Here is a 5,280-nt window from a genome sequence, read left to right on the forward strand (position 1 = left end):
CTGTAAAATGGCAGCTCCGTCCTGCAGGCCCACTCAGCTCGCTTCAGTCTCTCAGGTGACTCACTCCTGCTGTTAGACGCTCAGTGCCAATGCAGGCCAATGTGTGTGGAGAACTGAGGGGGGAGTAAAAGATTAAACATTAAACCTGAACCGCCCCTGTGCTGGCGCTGGCTGGCACTACGAGGTTAATCTGTGGGAGAGACAAGAGAGGCTGAAACTGTTGACATTCATAAAACAGAGGAGAGGAGGTGGCGAGCTAACCTGAAATGATGCATGTAACCCAAAGGTAAAATGCCTGGATGACAATTAAGCAGCCTGCAGTTCACATTGTTGGTGCTTTATTATAAGAAAAAAAAGCATAAAAAGTAGATAATCCACTAATAGATGCTGCTTCAGGGACTCCTGGGTAAATATAAAAGCCCAGTCTGTAAGACTTAAAGTCTTACAGATATCACTACAGACCATCAACAACGGCAGCTCGTCCAAAAAGATTACACTTATTTTTAGAGACAAGCAAGCGCTTCATACATTATCAATTACATCTCATATCATCTCGTATCTGTGAAATACTGCTTTATCATCCTGTCATTTATGAATAATTCATTCTCAGCTCAGCTGTTTTATGTTGTGGTACACAATGGCTGTTGGCCACTAGAGGGCAGCAAACTCCTGTGCTTCTCACTGACAGTGCACCACCACCTCTTTCAGTTTGTTTGGTCCCTCTGTCCCGTTTACTGTCGCTCTCCTCTTCACTACATTTTCTCTGTTGCATTGTATGTTTTCAATCCCGCCCCTCTAAACTTAAATCTGTGTTTTAGCGTCTTTTAGCCGTGTTTCTACAGCCACGTGTAAAGTAGCAGCTGAATTCCTAAAGTAAATACATTGAGCAGTAATTATGTTTCCAAGGAGCAAACTGCAGGCTATGATTTTAATATAACAAGTCTTACTACAACACTTGCCCTTAGCAATGACACTCTGCTACGTGTCTTCTCTTCACTAAGATTGAACCCCTCACATCTGACTCCAGGACTCGTCCCTGCTGTACGACGTGACGTCACTCTGTGCCAGTGATTCTTTCAAAACAGTGCAGATATTCATGTAGAGAAAGCTCGGGGCAAGGACATCTGCAGTCCACCCCACCACCACCACCCCTCCCCCCCCCCCCCCCCTCCCCCCCACACACACACACACACACCTCCAGGAAACAGACACACACACACACACACACACACACACACACACACACACACACACACACACACACACACACTGCAGTACTCATAGTCGATACAGTACAGTAAACACATAATGCAACCCACCCTTTCAAGTGAGTAGTGAGTCCCACCGGTGGCCTTGGCCCGGGGCTACCTCACCTGGTGCCTGCATGTCCTCTGCTGCTGGCTCAGGTGCTTGCTCAGCTGCAAGTTATACGCAGAACAATGGAAGATCGTATGTAGGGAAGGTGTAGATAATATATTAAGCAAAGGCCTGGAGAGCATACACATCTTCCTGCCCTGTATATAAAGTACTGTTAACGGGTTACATGCTTGAAATAAGTTATGAATGAAATATGCAGTGAATTACTTTTTTTTTTTTTTTTTTTATAAAATCACACAAATGGAAGTAAACTATTTGTAGCTATACCTGTTTTTAAATATATTATTATACAAGATAGATTAAAACTGCTTGTATGAGTAACGCAAATGTTAAAGCAATATAGACTTCTTGAAAAGATGAAGAAAAGACTGATACCACTGTACTGTCTCTTGGCTGAATAGGAAGCTACAGGTAGGAAACTGGTAGCTTAGCTTAGCACAAAGTGTGGAAGCAAAGGGAAAGTGCTAGCCTGTCTGTATTCAAAGTTGCAACAGGATCAAGAGTCTACAGCCGTGCTAACGCATCTGTGGGCCCCTATGAGCTAAAAGCTAACGTGTCTGAGTGTAGTGTGATGGCCTTCTAGCATTTTCTATAATTAGCGCGAAACACCAACCACAGCTGAGGCCGAAGGGAAAGTCATTTGTTTTCTTTGTTGCTGGCCTTTGTTACACAAACCGCAGTACTAGACAAATTCAAATGTGGACCCGTTAACACCGGAAATGCAAAAGCGAAGCCAAGAGAAGCCTCTCGTGGTTTAAACTTCAACAACTATAAGCACCTATAAGCATTTGACCTTCCGGCCTTACGCTCAGCAGGAAGAGAAGGGAGACGTTTCAGGGATGAAGAAGGAGTTTGTTTTTCTTTTCGTGACGTTTTTACAGCAGTCATTGCTTCAAATTATTCTCGCTTGTGTCTCTGTCTTTTCTTTTATTTCCTTATCAAATTGCAACTTATTTGAGTCATTTGTGTGCATGTGTGTACTTTCTTTTGTTGTGTGGTTTATATTTATTTTCCCTGTTTTTAGATCCTGTTATAATACATATCATTTGACCTTCAATGTTCAAAAGATGCTGTAGGCCACAAATACATTTTCCTTATCTTTTTAATTAAATTTTTATATTATCTCCCATCTATTTCTGCCATTTTTCAATGTTTTTTTTTTATTCCTAAAAAAAAAGCTAATGACAAAAAAAAAAAAAAAAAAGCCATGTTATGGTGTCGAATCACTTAAATTTCTTTTGAAGGTAATTGTCACGTCACTCTATAGCGTGACTTTGTCCCATTAAGAAGTGGTGTACTGGATGATCAGGCATGCACAGATGAAGCAGAGATGAGTGATGTTAGTCTTCAGTGTAAGCATTGGTCACTTTATTGAGACAGGGCTACTTTATTACCTGAAAAACGGTACTTTATGTGACATCATAATTCCAGTCTTGGCTGAAATGATTCTGTCAAGCGGAAGACAAATAGTGAAGAGTCAAAGGAAGCTGCATGAGTGCAGACATGCACATAGACACTCTATATGCTATGAATGTGCACTTTCATTTCATGAAATTCATGGTTAAAGTCCTGACACATGGCTTGAGGGCATTGGAAAGAGCTATTTCCCTCTTTTACAGCTAAATGAAGCAGGGAAGCTGCAGCAGCTTTCAACAAACCGTCTCGTTTATATCCATTCATTCTGCCTCAGATCTCTCGCAGAGAGAAATGGGCAACAGATGAAAAGATACAGAAAGACAGAAAATAGGAAGCCAGAGAGAGAGAGAAACGAATGACCCTCCAAAAACATTTGATGGAATGAAAAGGCCCTTCACACCCACTCTCCACCACTACACCATTGTGCATTAGAAGGCCTAAAAACCAAAATCAATACCGCTTTTCTCTCTGATTTCCCCAAGTGTATGCCAAACCACGTTAGACGAAAGCGATAAGCAGGGCATTAACCACAATGCCGCTGCTGCAGCCACTCCCCCTCCCAGGTCAGAGGAAAGAGGGGCCCGTAATAAATTCAATAAATGAATAGGATACTTCCTGGTGCCTGCCACAAGCTGTCCTCGAAGGACCTTTATACACAGCCTGGGATGAACCTCAACGCCCTGCAAGCCGATTCGTCCCCCTTGTCCTTCCCGGCTGCGAGGGTCATCTTCAGTACTCTGCAGCCTGCTTCCCTCTGCTCTGTGGTCTGATCTTTAGTACCCACTAGGGGGAAAAGGTGGTAATTTGATGCCTCTTTTCTTGCTTTTCACACTTAAGCACGAGATTAAGTAGTAGCTGGATGAATTAACTGTGATCATTAGGGGACATTGTAGGAAACGAATCTTCCCTTCTCGGGACATTATTGAAGCTGGGTATCTCTCACTTCCCTGCATGCCATTTTCCCTATTTTTTGGTTTTTTTTTTTGTTGCTTCGGCTTGCACTATGAAGCAAGATTTTATTAGTGCACGTTCAAAGTCACAAAAAGATCTTGATCATTTTACTGGATAAAAACAGTTTCAATCACCCTGTGCTCACTGGATTGCAGAGGAGCTGTTCCCTGTGTTTCCACTGCTGCGTGTCTTTGGGGTTGTGTAGCAACAGCTATAGGGCGACTGACTCTGCCACTCTTGCGGGATATCGGTCTGCTGCCAAGTCCCTCCTGATTTGGTTGTAATTAACCAGACTGAGCCGTGTTTGTGCATGCAGACACGAATAGTAGCTTGTTATTTGAACATTAATGGCTCCGTGTGAGAGTGTGTGCAGCCCATAGTTCACCTTGGAACAGCGCCGCAGCAGCTGTGTGTCCTCTGGAGTGCTGTTTATGTTTCTATCAATACATCCTCCTGCAATTATGTTTTACAGGACGCCCCTGCCTCTGAGTTTTACAGGACAAAACGTGGGATGTCTGTATGTCTACACATTTCCTAACCCACCTTTTGTTTGGCTTTGGGCTGCCGGCTTGCTCTACAAGTGGCCTTTGTGTGGAAAAGTTTCAGACTGGAGGACACTGATTGAATGGAAAATAAAGCACAAAAGATTACTTAAAAAAAAAAGAGAGAGTGATGGTCATAGCTGAAGATAGTCTTTAATGGTTTGACCTTGGTGTCTCTCCTTGCTAGGACAAACGTTCACCTGCAAAATGAAGGAACAATGAACAGTATACAGAGAACATGTTAAACCCTTTCCCCATCCATTAATAGTTGATTTATTCCAGTGCTACTACGTACATTATGCATCATGTGGCAGTGGACACAGAACAATGATTGGGTTACATTTGTTAAGTTTTTGGGGTTTTTCACTCTGTTATTGATCAGCAGAAGTGTGTTCTGATGCCTGCTCTATGAGGAAAGCCTACTTCTCAGGATAATAAAAGACTCTGGGATGTGTTTATCACTGACTCATCTACCATCATCAGAAAAACATCATGAATATCCCTCACTTTACTACAAAATACCTTTTTTTTATTTTTTTTTTTTTTTTTTTTTCAGGAGGGGTAAATCTGGTCATTCAATATTGGAATGGTGTTTTGGCAGGTCTTTGTTGATAAGAGGATCAGGAGAAAACAAACCATTACAAGAGAGTATAAAAACAAAAAATAGAACCTGGATTATTCTTCCTGTATGCAAGTGTGAAATTAATAAATGTTATCTTTTTAAACCCTTCGTATCCTTCCTAGATATTGTTTTCTAGTGCATACCTACGGCATGCTGTGCGTTGCACCCAGCCACCTTAACCCCTGCGGTTCACAATTTGTCCTGTTTAATTGGTGACATCTACAATGAGGTCATATTTACAGGACACCCTCTCTTGCTGTTCACAACCCCCCTGGGCCAAAACGGATGTCTGTCAGTAAATGAGCTATGGCTCTCATCTTTTTTCGGTTTTCGGTCTTCGGTCCAACCCCCCCCCCCCCCCCCCCCCCCCCC

The sequence above is a fragment of the Embiotoca jacksoni genome, unplaced genomic scaffold (assembly GCF_022577435.1).
Source record: "Embiotoca jacksoni isolate LCO1_2020_lvr unplaced genomic scaffold, fEmbJac1.0.p SCAF_22, whole genome shotgun sequence".
Lineage (NCBI taxonomy): Eukaryota > Metazoa > Chordata > Actinopteri > Embiotocidae > Embiotoca > Embiotoca jacksoni.